Genomic DNA, 15,840 nt, shown 5'->3' with positions numbered 1-15,840 from the left:
TGAAAGTCCAGTTTACAGTGCGGTTGGTGCGGGGCCAGCAGGGAGCTGGGGTGTGGGTGGGGCTGCGGGGTGCACTCTGGGAGGGGGCTTGATATGTATTGTATTCTTCTAATCAAATATATAAAAAATAACTTGTTTTAATGACAAAAGTAGGGTGAAAAAATCAGAAAAAACTGAAGAATACTTTTTGTAAAACCCTGGAATTTTTCAGTAAAAAAACTGGTTTAAACTGAAAACAAAGGGGCTTACTTACAGGTAAGGGATGGTTTAGTTGACTAATTTTAAATGTTAAATTACATTCAAAGTGTTCCTCATTGTATATCTAGGCTTCAGGTTCCACTGTTGACTGCTATGCATTTTCTCTTGGGGGCGGGGAGGAAAACCCCCCAATAATTGCAGCAAGTTAAAATATCAGTGTGTCTGATCACATTTGTGCACATCCATTCTGTAAAGCCAAGAATTACAATAAAACTTCCATAGCACATAGGTCTAGTTATGTTGGTGTGGTCTTTTAAAGGGTATTAAAAGTTCAGAACTCTCACTTTCTGTTGTTCACTCTGGCCGCAGCAGGCGGAGGGAGATGACAAGGGAAGGAAGTTACTTTTGTTTAAGTTTCATCTACTCACATACCTGCATTTTTCAGTTACATGTTCCAACACATAGCAGGAGATACCACTATACTGAATTCTAAACTTAACATGTCTCTTATCTGAGAACCACTTCTAGTTATAGCTGTCTCCAAAATATTTTTTAAAATTATATTAAAAAAATTCAGAAGTATCAGCATGACCTAGAAGCACAAGTCACACTGACAGTCCATGGGATCTGTGTTCCTAAATCACACAGGTGCTTTTGAAAATCTCACCAGAAGACAATGGAGAATCCAACAAGAGATCTAAAAGCTCAAGTTAGAGCAGTGGTTCTTAACCAGGCGTACATACCTGGGGGGTATGCAAAGGTCTTCCAGGAGATATCTAGATGAGTGGATGTATTTTCCTCGTTTTACAACGGGCTACATAAAAAGCACTAGTGAAGTCAGTACAAACTAAAATTTCAAACAGACAATGACTTTTTTATACTGCTCAATATACTATACACTGAAACTGAAGTACAATATTTATATTCCAGTTATTTTATTATATTGTAAAAATGAGAACATAAGCAATTTTTTCAGCAATGTGCTGTGACATTGACTCATGGCCAGAAAGGGTTAAACATCCTGCAAAATAACAAACCCTCAAAAGACCACATCCACTCTGATTGAATTGGCCCTGTCACACTGGTTCTTCACTTAAATAAATAAATGGAGATATCCTATCTCCTAGAACTGGAAGGGACCTTGAAAGGTCATCGAGTCCAGCCCCCTGCCTTCACTAGCAGGACCAAGTACTGATTTTGCCCCAGATCCCTAAGTGGCCCCCTCAAGGATTGAACTCACAACCCTGGGTTTAGCAGGCCAATGCTTCTCTTCATGTGTCAATATATTTATGCCTGCATCTGTAACTTTCACTCCATGCATCTGCAGAAGTGGGGTTTTTTACCCGCGAAAGCTTATGCCCAAATAAATCTGTTAGCCTTTTAGGTGCCACAGGACTCCTTGTTGTTTTTATAAGGGTTAAGAGTGTACATTTCATAAAATGGAACCTATTGCTGAATGAGTAGCAGAAATTGTTACATAAAGTAACTGGGGGACATGAACTATGGAAGTACATTTTAGATGCAGGCCTGTGCCACAGAATTCAGCCCTCGATTTCAAATTCCCTCAGCAAGTTTTCTGGAGGGGTGAAGAGTAAATCCAGAGGTACATGGAGATATTTAAATAGCAAATATTAAAATGGAAGATTATGGGCTAATGATTTGTAAAATATCATTGAGATACAAAAACTGTTGCAATCTCCCTCCAAAATAGACACTGAAAGCTAAAATTTTCAAGAGCACTTAAGGCCCACCAAAAAGTCAATGGGACTTAAGTGCTCTTGAAAATTTGACCCAAAACTGCTGGACTATACTTCCATTAATTTCAATTGCTTTAAAAAGAAGAGGGGGGAAAAAAAGAAAAAAAAATATCCAAATACCTTAGAAACCTTTTAATCATGCAGCACCAAAACATCTATACTCTTTCAAAACAAGGAGTAAGAGGAACAGACATTTGTTTAACAGTGACTTGCAAAAGGAGAAAAAGGCACAAACCTATTTTTTTTATTTCTTTAGGATGGATAAAGGAGGCCCAAAGAGCACAACACACAAAACCAAAAAACAACAACCTTGCATTCAAAATATAAGTCTTCTCTACCTTGAAAGATCTGATGGCAAACAGGGAACTATTGAAACGGATATATCATAAGAGACAAAAGTGAAAGATGAGCTATGGAGAAGAAGAATTTCTACTCAGGCGGTTTAAAAACTTTTTTTTGGTACTACATATTTAACCCCAATGCTTTGGAACATTCAAGCACACAAGACACTTGGTTTTGCTTGAGGACTGATTTGGGGAACACCAGACTTGATGTGACTGAGATTATGGCCACCAGGGTCTCCTTTATTCATCAAGAGCAAGCACAAAGGAAGTAGCCCCTTCCCCTAATCTGTTAAAAAGCCTTTGCGGGTCACTTAAGAGGCTCGTGCAATTTTTAATAGGCTCTGCTGAAGTGAAACTAGCGCACAGCCCATGAGGTAATCTCCATTGTAGCCTTGTACTCATTACACAGGCATTAACTTCTGGCAACGCAGATCTTCCACAGTGCTGTTCCAGCAATATCGTGAAGCAGCAGTCCTAGAGTTTCCCGAACGCTCTTGCCTTCTCCTTTATCTCTTGCGCTATGCACTTTTTCCAACCTCTCACAAGAGAACAGCTGCTTTGAGGTTCATTTGGTTGGATACCTTTTGTGAAAAGGTCCTATATGTGGCAGATTGTTCTATCTGCCAGTGTATAGACTCTCTATGATCAGTGTGGAATTTATCCAATGTCAGAGCAGTGCTTGGGCATTTCTTTGTGTTCTCTGCTTTTAAAGAAAAAAATCCCAATCTACTTTGCAGAAAGAATAGTATTTTTGTCTACAAAAGAGTTGTCCCTGAAGTGATGCAACAGTGTGGAAAGACTGTGTGTTAAATTTTGAGGCAGATTCTCTTCTTTGGAAAAAAACAATATACCCTGAAGCAGCACGGATTGTTAACTAGCCAGTTTAAGTATCTTTCATAGCACGTCAATTTTCTTTTGCTTTTTACCTTTTGGATTACTGGACAGCCACATCTAACACATTTCTTTATCCAGTTTTTCCATTTAAGCAAGCTTCAGGGTACTGGTGTGCTTGTCTAATCTGACATACAACAATCACTTTTTTTTTAAAGAGGTATTTTGTTTAAGTGGGTTCCACAGTAATGGAAATTCTGACAGCTCTCTCACTATAACTGCATTAGTGCAGGCTTTAATTTAATACCTATTTTTCAAAGACTTTCAAAGATGCAAGTTACCAATCAAAGAAAAAAATTCAGAAACTATACTTTGGAAAAAAAAAATCAAAGCTCCGATGCTTCATTTATCTGCACATTTAAAATACTGCATATAAACTAACAGCTTTCATGGCAAGACAGCGTGAAACAGTTTAAAACCCTTCAAAGTCACATCACAAAGCACAAATTATCTTGTTGAAAGAGACATAACCCTTACTTAGAGTAGGAACCTCAATGTGCATCCCTGATAGCCTTAATTTTTTTTATGTTGTTGTCCTGTGTATGTCTACACTGTAGCTGGGAGGTGGGGTTCCCAACAAATATACTCACATTGGTTCAGTTCAAGCTAGTGCACTAAAAATCACACTGTGGCTGTCACAGCATTGGCTCAGGCTACTCACCCAAATCCACGCCTGCCTGAACCGCTGGGTCCAATGTCGGGTGGCCCACCCAAGCCACCATCAGCGTCGCAACATCCACAAGACTATTTTTAGCACGCTAGCTCCAGCTGAACTAGCGCAAGTCCATCCACCCATGATGGGCATCGCACCTTCCAGCTGCAATGCAGCCATCCCCTACATCTATGTTACTTATTGCAAGAGAGAATATTCTAGTTCAAATTTTCACCATCTATTTACCTTAGCCCCAAAATATGTGAGACACAAAAACAAAAACTAATCTGGTCACTCTCGCTTCCTATTTATATTCAATTTCACTTCCTCGTCCTCCTGCAGTGGTTTAAATGCAGTTTTGTAAACTAAAAAACACAAAAGCAAGGAAGAAAAAAGTGATTCAGTGCAAGTGTTTAGATGCTCAAACACATTAGGATTTTATAAAACTTAAGATGGGGAGCTCAAACTAGTTAGTCTCTACTTCCTTTATTAGGGATTACATTAAAGTGGTGCACTGCAAGTCCAACTGCCTCTTTAAAAAGTGGACTTTTTCTACCAAGTTTGCAGCCAAGGATAATGTAAACTACGAGCTTCACAAGGAACTCAGACTGAACAGAGGAGACTGCAGTGGATGTCCTCTGATGTAAAAGTGCTTCCAGAAGCAAATTTCACTTCACTGTGCCCCATTAGCTTTGTCTTGCGTACAAGGTTATGGTCAGAGAGGTGATGGCCAAGTAATACCACTACATTCCACTTATGCACATTTGCATTAGGGAAGAGGATTTACTGCTGGATGGGCTGGTTTCCAGGATAGAAATCCCCCTTGGGGAATGATTGAAGTGGCATGAGACACATTGATCCTTTCTGCAGTGAATACGGTTCTTAGTGTCGTGCTCTGCTTCCAGAGCCTGCCCATCTTTCACACTTGTGAAGTGAAAGGTGCAGGCAAGGAGGAAACGGGGAGGACAAAGAGACATGAGCCATTTCACATCTAACTTCTGAGTCTATGTGTTTTCAGAGAGAGCCCCTTCGTTAATACTGCTGCATTGCCACAACAAATCCCATTAATTACAGCTAAGCAGGCTAGGCTTCCGCTACCATCTGGCCCTCCTTGGAACTCACACTTTAGACAACATGGGGCATCAAGACACATGGTCTGGTATGGAGCAAAGAGGTAAAACTCAAAGCATGTTTAAAGTATTATTGCCAACCAATTTTTGTTACTAGCAGTGCTAGCTTAATTCTGAAACTACAGCACTATTTGTGTTTGTGAAAATATCCTGTTTGAGGAGTGCAGCACAAAGGCAGATGAACAGCACTACTAACGGCTTCCTGTTTTTACTCACTTTTATGCAATCAACAGCGACCAAGTTAGCAGGTTCCACTTCTTGCTGCACAGCTGAGTCTACTTCCTGTAAAAGTAAACTTCACAAAGCTGTTCCCTGCTTAAGAATGATTCCTCAGCTGCTCTGTGCACAAGTCTCCTACTGAAGTCAAAGGGAATTCTACCTGTGAAGTTGCTATAGAATCAGAACTAATACTACAAGCCTCGTAAACAGACACAATGAAAAATGAACAAAAACACATGGGATATTTAAGAGTTACTCACCCACCACAAGTTCTAGTACAGCTGCCAGTTATATTAGTATAAATTCAATCTATATCCAGAATTACTTCAAGATTTGAATACGATTGAGACTAGAATTTAACCCTTTATGTTTAAAAAGTGGAACTTGACATTAACAACAAACATTTATTCGGCCAGCCTTGACAATACCCATGAATTTTTAAATGGATCTGCAGTGTGTGAAAGATCTCCTAAATGACTTACCCGAAGCACCCAGACTGCATTTATTTGGCTAGATATGGGAATCCGTATAGAGCTTTTTCCTTCACTTTATTATGCTCGTATTGTTTTTTTCCCCTTCTCTCTGTACTGAGACAGGTGTGCTTTTCTTTAAATATAGGCTTTAAAAAAAGTAACAAAAAAATGTCAATGCCCTGCTGTCACAGGCTGGCTGGTCATTTAAGGGGAGTTCGACCCAACCTCACCTGTGAGCAGTCAATTACTTTCCCAGCTGAGCCTGATCAGCTAGAAACATATTTAAAAGCCAGCAGGTAGGCCAGTCGGGAGAAAGCTGGAGGGGGTAGGACAATTCCTGCAGTAGACTCTTGGGTAGTGGGAAAGAGCTACAGGAAACAAGTTGGCTCCTGTGGCAGGCCATTGCTCTCAGGAAAGTGGCCCATAGAGTAGATACCTGCAGGGAATAGATAGGCCCCTGAAGCAGACCCTGGGTTATAGGGAAGGGACCACTGATGTGCTGTTCTAATTGTATATGGAAGAAACAAAGCTAAAGCCCTGAGAAAAAGACCTGAAGCAAACTGTGGCAATCAGGGCCGGCTCCAGGGTTTTGGCTGCCCCAAGCAGCCAAAAAAAATAAAAATAAAAGCCACGATCGCGATCTGCGGCGGCAATTCGGCAGAAGGTCCTTCGCTCCCAGTGGGAGTGAGGGACCGTCTGCCGAATTGCCGCCGAATAGCTGGACGAGCCGCCCCTCTCCCGAGCGGCTGCCCCAAGCACCTGCTTGCCAAGCTGGTGCCTGAAGCCGGCCCTGGTGGCAATGGCTTCAGTCCTTTCTGGGTTTAGGGAACAGGCCAGAAGCCTACACCTGCCTTCTCACAAGAACCACAGAGGCCACAGTGATGGCTATAGTATAAATAACTAGACAGATTTAAGGAGGAATGGTGCAACATGAACAACTACAAACACACACAGAACCCTGGGTTTGTTGGTGGACCACACAGCTGAGAAACAGGCTATTAATAGCATAGTATCTTACTTTTTGGAGAGCTGAAAAGATTCTCAGTGTTAGGGGAAACAGTTAAACGTTGGGACTGGATTGCTCATGGGAGACAGAGCCTTTCACTTCTAGATCACCATGCTGAATCCAAGACAAGCTGCTAGTGATCAAAATAGTTACTATTATCTGGCTGTTCAATGGCCTACATGAAATAAGGCATCAGTCTTAGTCCAGTTCTGAGCCACCATCACATGTCACAACTGACATTAAACAACATCTGTGTCAGTCTCAGCAGAGAGACAAAGAACTGAATGGCTCATGGAGACTCTCCCTAGAAGTGACCCCGCAGGCCAGGGCTGAGTCGCACTGATGAACACGCAAGGGAGGTGGGGGTCACAGTGGAACTTTGTGCTGCAACTTGTTCTGTGGTCAGAAAACTTCTGGCTCGGTACCTTTCAACAACACTGAATTCACTTAAAAAAAAAATTGTATAAAAAAAAATTTTTCTAGGGTAGGTTCATTTTGGCAGTGGCCTTTTAAATAAAGGTCTCATTTTCCTGGTCATAAACCAGGTTTTCTTCAGTTGGAAGTATTATATAATTGTAGTCAATTGTAGCTCATTTTTAAAGTGCGTTCAGGTATACCTCCTTCCCCAAAAATCCCCCTGACAATTTTCTGGAGATTTAGAAATTGCACTTTCCAATTTTTAAAAAAAGTGTTGTTCTCTCCCTTACTGATGTGTAAGAGGCTAATGCAACAACAGGAAACAAACTGGCTGTCAAGTGCAGAGTTATTTTTTACTCAAACTTTCAGTTACAGTAATCTTTGACGTGAATTGTAACAATATCAGGTTTAAAAAAAAAACAGAAGTGTGATTTTTAAGTTACCAGTGTCCCTTTAATCTCATGTATAGCCATAAATTATGATGCCACAAAGAATTTTTACCTCTGCATAGATGAGAGTGGAAGAAACAGCGGGCAAGGGAAAGAAAGAAAAAAAAGGCAAAAATCTGTTTGTAAATCTGTTTCTAAACTAGTCATCTGAAGGATCAGCCATCAACCACTAACACAAAACCACATTTATGCTTGTATTACATGCCCCTTAACCTTAGAGAATTGAAGTTTAATATGTAAATCATCTTCTGCTTAGTGGTTTTGTCACCTCTTGATGCACACAGACACACTACAAGTCCCAGCTACAGATGTGGATTGAAGGGAGAAACCCTCCCCTTTCTGTACACTGCCTGGGCAATTCCTCAGTTGGCTGAGAATAACCATTTCACGTCTGCTTTAGCAATGGAGAAAGGAAGCAAGTATTAAAGGTTTTATTACTAAAGAGGAGACAAGGTAATCATCCTCCCAGTTCTGACGCAGGATGCAAGCAGTAAGCTGGTGTCTGATGTCTTTAGCACAGCCTGAGAAACGGGCTGAACAACTGAGAGTAAAGATACCTTGGAACTGAACCAGAAATTTTGAGCTTATTCTCACTGCATGAAAAATAAAAAATAAAAAGTTAAAAAAAATCTTAAGTGGCAATAAAGAGCTTTTCCCTATTGTTCTTACTGTAACTCTCCTGAACAAACTGCATCTGTCCAAAAAAACAAAACAAAAACCACACACCCGTAGGAATTACTGTGACAAGAGACTCCTGCCAAGAGACGCACTATTACACAATAGCATTTATGGGAACACACACAAAAAGCCACCAGGAAGTACAATGAGACAAGTGCTAAGTCCTCTCAGTTTCTCCAGTCTTTGGAATTCTAAACACGTCAGAAATGTAGAATGAAAATGTTCTGAAACCTCCCACCCCATGCCACCACCAAATAAAAGCTACACTATAAATAAAAGCCACCCAGTCACAATAATTAAGCCTCCCATAAGAATAAACCCATTCAAAACTACGTATATCTGTTGAGTCCTATTTAAAGGAACACTATCATTCAAAAAAAAAATTTTTAAACCCAGGAGTCACTAATAATGAGATATTATAACAATCATTTGTTTACTTATGTTATTTACTTTTCTCCATTTCTTTTACTCCGGATACTGAATATGAGTCAGTTTCACTTTTGTTGCAGCTTCTTTCCACCTACTGGTTCTTATATACAAACACAATCTTGCAATAGTTGTTACAAATTCTTTAGGGAATATTTATAACCAACTAAAAACTTGTGACCTATTCATTATAACCACCACCTAAAACGTTAAGCCTAAACTCTGACACTGCTTTATATGTTTGTATAGTGCCTAGAACGATGATGCCCTGGCCTCTAGGCACTACTGTAATACAGATAAATACTAGAGAAAGCCATTGGGCGCCCACCCTAACTGAACTCAAATTTCACATAAGGAGGTGGAAGTTGTCAGATCTGTTTGACCAGATAAATCATTTAAATTAATAAATAACTCAGCTCCTCTATAGCACTTTCCATCAGTAGATCTCAAAGCACATCAAGAATATCTACAGAAGACAGAATACCATTTACAGAAATGAGACTTAAAATTGCTATATACATGTACCGATATCTTATTGCCCAAGATAAGGTATTCAAGAGGTCTCCCCCACACTAGAAAGGATTCTGAAAGGCTGAACAGGATAACTTTAGAGATGTTGACTTGTAAGAAAATTAAACTTAAAATTATTGTTAATTATTTATATAGCATAGTAAATATAGATTGCTTAACCTACACAGCTGTGCTAATTTTTAAAACATTACATAATGGAACTAAGCAAAAGTCAACAAATGCATTAATCATTTTCTTCTATTACTCACTAGTTGAAGACCTCCATTCCAAAGTCTGTCTACAAAAATTTTAGGGAAGATAAACCAAAGGCAGCAGTTAAGTTTCCCTTAGCAGGGAAGGAAAGTGCAATAGTTGTTTCTGTTGTACGTGGTAAATTAATTACAGACTGTATTAACTAGCAACTAGCAGGCTGACTTGTTATGAATCAAGATCAACATGGTGTCTGCATTCCATGATTAACAAACAATTCTGATGTCAAGTTTCATGGAAGAGGGGTTTTGTTGCAGCAGAGAGACTCAAGCACTTTTATTCTAGCAATGAACTTTTGATCTCACTTGTTCTTTTCATTAGTTGCTCCCACCCTTTTCTATTTAACAAATTATTTCTAATCTAGCCTCACATAGAGAAACTGGCAGAACAGAACTAAAGTTAATATTTAGTACCAATACAAACAAGCATTTATTTTGAGGAAGTGGCTAGTTAGCAAGAATATTAAATTCAAATAGGGCAAAAGGCAAAGAATTTTTAAAAGAAGTGACAATTTTCAAGAAGGAAACAGCAATGAGACAGAGTTTCAACTTTTTGCAGGAAATACACCATTTCTGAAATATCACCCAAGCAGTCTACTGCTGGAGACACAAAGGAACTAAACACTACCAAGACCTACAAAGTTTGTTTTGCCAGAGAGCTTTTTCTGTCTCTCTCTACCAGTTTCCACTGTAAAAAAATAAAAGAAATAGCTTTTCTTTCACAGACGTCAGAGACAGAAAAGATTTATGAGGTCATCTAGTCCATTCCTAGGGGACATTGTAGGATTGGTCTGTCAGACGCTTTGTGCAGGCTAGTTTTAAAAGACTCAAGCAATGGGATTTCCCCATTTTCCCCGAGAGCCTACCTCACAGCCAACGGGGCAAATGTGATCCTCAGTTATAGTCATGCAACCGCAATAAACTCAGGAAGAGATCCTGCTATCACGTACTCCCCACACCTGGCCCAACTCCTAGTTACACCCCTTGGTACCCATGGGAGCAGATCTAGCACATTTAAGCCGCAGTTCCCCAGGCGCCCTTCCAGCCAGCAGCACTCCCTCTTCAACGACAGCTGAGGCTGGCACATCAGAGCAGGGACTGCGTAGAAGCGGGGTGGTCCCGAGTGGCTAGTGACAGGTCCCGGCACCAAAGAAGGACCCCGATCCCTAACAAAGTGCTTTCGTGCGGCGAGCTCAGAAGGCCGAGGGGCGTGCGGGCAAGGGGGAGCCAGCTAGCCCGCCCCCGAGATTGCAGAGCTCACCCCCGCTCCACGCACGTGCCTGTCCGGGGTTGGCACCGAACACCCCCCTCCTCTCGGAGGCAACTCACCCAGCAGCTCCGTGGCAGGTCACCGGGCGAAGGCAGCCGGCTCCCCTCGCTCCCCCCCGCCTCCGAGGCGCTGGCAGGCTGGGCTGCGGCAAGGCCCGCGTGCCCTTGGCTGTCTCGCTCTGGGAGGGAGGCGGGGAGCAGAGCCTGTCGCAGCGCTCGGGAAATGGAACATTCGCGGCCGCAAACGGATACAAAGTAGCAGAGGAACGTCCCGTCTGCACCAGCGTCTCGCGAGCCGCCGAGAGCGTGAGGCTCCTACTGCCCCCGCCCTCTCCCCACCGGCAGCAGCCGCCCGCGTGTCTCCGCCTGCGCTCTCGCGCTAGCTCCCCGCGAGCGCCGGCCGGGGAGAAGAGAGAAGGGGGGCGGGGCTGAACCTTAAAGGGGCAGAGCCTGGCCCGTCCCCCCACCCCCAGCGGCACACGGCGGAGAGGCAGGGCCAAGGCTGAACAGGGAACTGCGTGGGCCGGGCCTGCAGCGCCTGTGGGCGGGCGGACACGTGGGAATCCGCCCCCCCCCCGCGCAGCAGTTCCGCACCCCAGCTTCAGAGGGGTGATACCCGCTCAATAGCCATTGCCCAACCTCCACTTAGCACAGCGCCTTCACACAGGAGCGGCACAGGGGTTACCCAAGTGTAGGAGCAGGCTACTACTGTCCCCAGTGGCCGGGTATGGCCACACTGCATTGCAAACCCAGCTCTGTGGGACTCGGGCTTGTGGACTGGATGTTTCCAAGCCTGCACTTGAGACTCCACACTGCATCGTAAAGCCAGGTTTACAATGGCTGCACCTGGGTTTACTTTCACAGCCGTGAAAACATATCCATGCTGCGCTACACAGTCCCTTTGACAGGTCCACGGCTTGAGCTGCATCCATGCTGCAAAATGACAAAGCTTGGACCCAAGTCACAGAGGGACTTAGGTTGTTATCCTGGTTACCCATCCTCCCCCTAGCAAGCACCAAGGCCCTAGGGCTGAGTGCTTGCTGAGCCCAGTCAGACTAATTTGTGTGTGAACGGAAGTGGGGTGTGGGCTCAAACCTGAGTTAGAGCCCAGGCATAGCATGCAGAATAGACATACCCTATGAATTCAGCCTTACACCACTACTGTAAAGCATCATCAACCCTATTTTAAACATGTGGAAATGGAGGATGCTGTTGGGGAGGGGGGGTTGCATTTAGTTTAAGCCTAACTACAACTGGTCAGTTACTTTCTGGTTCTAGTCAGTTTCACTTCTTCCTGCTGTAACCCAGCCTTGAAGGATTTCAGTTTCAAAACACTTCAGAGTATTATTTTAAAATGCTAACCAAGACAAATATTTTTTCTTGACTTTTTACTTCCTAAATTATACAAAAACATTTATACTTATAAGATTTGGTAAAAAATATTTTAATCAAAAGGTTATATCTGGACCTACACTACATCAAAAGAAATAATACTACCCCTTCAGGTTTCAGAGCAGTAGCCGTGTTAGTCTGTATCCGCAAAAAGAACAGGAGTACTTGTGTCACCTTAGAGACTAACAAATTTATTTGAGCATAAGCTTTTGTGGGCTACAGCCCACTTCATTTCAATTGATTGGCCTCTTACAGTTGGTATGGCTACTTCCACCTTTTCATGTTCTCTGTATGTATAAATATCTTCTTGCTGTATGTTCCAGTCTATGCATCCGATGAAGTGGGCTGTAGCCCACGAAAGCTTATGCTCAAATAAATTTGTTAGTCTCTAAGGTGACACAAGTACTCCTGTTCTTTTTACTACCCCTTCAAAAATCCAAGCGAATTTAAACCAAGATTCTTGTCTTGTCAGAGTAACTATCTGTTTTTATTCATGAATTCTAGTTATGTGGATTCTGGGAACAGAGAAATTCAAACAGTGATCACCTTTGTAAATAAGAACATGTCTATGTACTTACAAAATTTAGGTTATTTCCCTGTTGCTGCTTAGTTCAAATAGATCCTGACTCTTGTCTTTGTAATCCCTGTATAGGTTTGGTCACACTGCGTTAGCCACCCTTGTAAACTGTACCTTCTCTGTAATGTACGAGCTAGACTTCCTCAGCCACACTTGGTATATGACCTACATAACTGATCAATTTAGTAGCTCTTTTCCAAAACTTCTTCATAATTTACACCCCCTTAAAGGTACCCAAAACTGGACACACTATTCCAGGTGGGGTTTCTCCATAGCCTTGTACATGCCTTATAAAGAAATACTTATCCGTCAGTCCAATGAAGGAGCTTTTCCCTACTGAATCAATCAGGACATGTCATGTGTCCACTGAAAGTTCATGATCAGCCAATTTGTGATCAATTTGTGTGATAAACCGTTCATTCAGGGTTTTTCTTTGTTTTTAAACTGCGAAGGCAATTTATCTACTTCATACAATACATCTAGGATGAAATTCACCCCTATATTGAGGATCAGCACAAGCCAACATATTACTTCAATGCTACTTAAGCCCTCAAAATACAGTAGAACCTCAAAGTTACGAACTGACCAGTAAACCACACACCTCATTTGGAACTGGAAGTACGTAATCAGGCAGCAGCAGAAACCCAAAATAAATAAATTAAATAAAGCAAATGCAGCACAATACTCTGTTAAACATAAACTACTAAAAATATAAAGGAAAAGCAGCATTTTTCTTCATAGTAAAGTTTCAAAGCCCTATTAAGTCAATGTTCATTTGTAAACTTTTGAAAGAACAATCATAATGTTTTGCTCAGTTACCAACAACCTCCATTCCCGAGGTGTTCATAACGCTGAGGTTCTACTGTAGAACTTGAGACATTCCCATCAATTGAATGAAGTTTTGGGGTTATGATTTTATTTGGGGCGGTTGGTTTGGTTTGTTTTGTTGTAGGTAAAGTCGTAGATGGAGCAAATTATGTTCTCTCTTCATTCCCTTATTCCATAGTCTTCATTTGGTGGAAGTAGGTAGAATTTTATTTTTTCCTCAGTTATTCTAACAGCACTTACATAAGTGCTAAAGAGATGGAAAAGTACAAACAAAAACTTGGCACTGAAATGTAGAAATATGACATGATATGCTGAATATCCTTATGTAGCCTATGGTTAGTTGTTCAAATCCAATCACATGATGGACACTCAGCTAGTGGTATAACAGTTTCCCCTGGTTTTGTTTACAATTCCCCTGTTCATGAAGTATAGGACCTTACTGGCCTTCTTGTCTGCAGCTGAAGAGTGTGTTTCCATCTTCATGTTATTTGTAGTATTAATCTCAATGTGTTTCATTTCTACAACATTCCACTCAGCAACATTTAGGTTGCCTTATGATTTTTATATCTAATTCAAGTATCACCTGTAGACATCATTCAGTTAAAGATATCATACAGTCATCTGTCAATTCAGGTGTTTGGTCCAGAGGCGGATTACAGTTTTGTGGGGCCCTGGGCCAGAGCAAACGGGGGTCCCTCCCCACCCCTTCCACCTGCAGTCCCCCCCGCCCTCCTCCCGGCACTCCTGCCGGGGAGCAGGGTCAGGGCACGGGGGCTTGCCCCGCTCCACATATCCAGTGCTCCTGCCAGGGAGCAGGGTTGGGATGCGGGGGCGCTCATTTTTCCAGGGCCCCCAGGCCCGGGTTGACAGATATGACACTGCAGAGGACTTACCAGTTATGGCCTATTTACACTCATGAGCCACCATGAATGGGATTTGAGTTCTGTACTAGGGTCTGGAGGCAATTATCAATCTCACTTCAAAAAGGAGTTTGAGTTAACACTTTAGGGTAAAGCAGAGTAAAAACAAAGGATCTCCACGTTGGTCATAAACAAGCCATTGTTAACCTCTGATGGATCAGTCTCTACTGGGCATGAAATGTCTCAATAATATTTGGGTTCAAAATAAAAACTTATATCCACTCACCTAATTTAAGCCTTGCCACAACGTAATGAGGAAAGGACTGGCTAAAGGGACTGTGATGTTAAGTAGGGGTTAAAATATTTTTCTGGATATGACAACCCACATTCAACCACTCACAATGAGTCTTTCATTGGAACTCAGAATCATTTATGCTAGGATCAGCAGTACTTAAAAAAAGTCCCGTGGGAATTGGGGCAAATATTTATGGGGCGTTTCTGGCATCAGAGGAAGACCAGGTTGCCAGTAACTTATGAACTTCACTGTGCTAGCTTTCTGTTTCACTGGATTCCACCTAACTGAAGCAAAGGGTTCCATTTCAGAGTAAACCCACAGAAGATTTTTAATAGTCACATTTTGCACATGTACAGCACCCTAAGGCTGCCAACACACTGTACAAATACTAATGAATGAAAGCTCACAACGCCCTCTGAGGCACCTCCATCTTAGAGAAATTGAAGCACAGATTCAAGATCACACAGCAAGTCAATGGAAGAACTGGTAAAAGAACCCAAATTGCCTCACTCTGACACCTGTGCTTTAACCATGAGATCTCCCTGAACCATGCTTTAAATCTAGACAATGCTAAAGAGGGTTAGGCTTAGGGAAAATGGGTATATGTCCCACAGCATTGCCAACCCCACACATTCAAAAATCACAAGTTAAGCTTCTTTAAAAAAATCTCATGAGTGGCTTAAAAGTCATGAGATTTTTAAAAAAATAATTTTGGATGTTTTTGGGTTGAACCATTACAGTACACTCAGTTCATGTACTTAAGTTTTTCTCTGCAACCAGGAGAGCTAGAAACATACTTTTAAATGTAAAAAACCCCAAACAGTCACTTGATTCCCAGGCCTAAGGCTTTAAGGAAAACATCACATATCACAAGAAATCCTCCCTCTCCTTGGTTCAGGGACCCATCTCTTTCATCCATTTGGTCTCTTTCATCCTTTTCCTACATGGGGAGGAAGTAGCTTATAGAACACCAACTCAAAAGGTACATTCCCAGAGTTGAGGGGATCTTCATTACAGAATAATAATATTTTTAAAAAATCACTTCCATGGCAGACCAAGGCAGGAAATAGCAGCTGCCTCATGGTTTTTTCATCCCCACTTAGACACCTACCAGTGTTTTCTGCCTTCAGAGTGTTGACACCCATGTATTGAGATAATTAACTATAAGAATTCTTCTGTCAACCTAGCAAGGTCTATACC

General features: G+C 41.9%; 1 protein-coding gene across 1 annotated transcript in view; it reads right to left on the bottom strand.

Moving 5' to 3' along the window:
- Positions 1-11,024, bottom strand: part of SUSD6 (sushi domain containing 6) — a 114,611-nt gene extending 103,587 nt beyond the window's left edge. The window contains exon 1 of the mRNA XM_024218817.2: positions 10,749-11,024. The gene's annotated coding sequence lies outside the window, so the exon portion shown is untranslated. The remainder of the gene's footprint in view (positions 1-10,748) is intronic.
- Positions 11,025-15,840: the final 4,816 nt, after the last annotated feature.

Source organism: Terrapene carolina, unplaced genomic scaffold (genome assembly GCF_002925995.2).
Source record: "Terrapene carolina triunguis isolate 2854851 unplaced genomic scaffold, T_m_triunguis-2.0 Scaffold96, whole genome shotgun sequence".
Taxonomy (NCBI): domain Eukaryota; kingdom Metazoa; phylum Chordata; order Testudines; family Emydidae; genus Terrapene; species Terrapene triunguis.
This window is presented reverse-complemented; position numbering and strand designations above follow the sequence as displayed.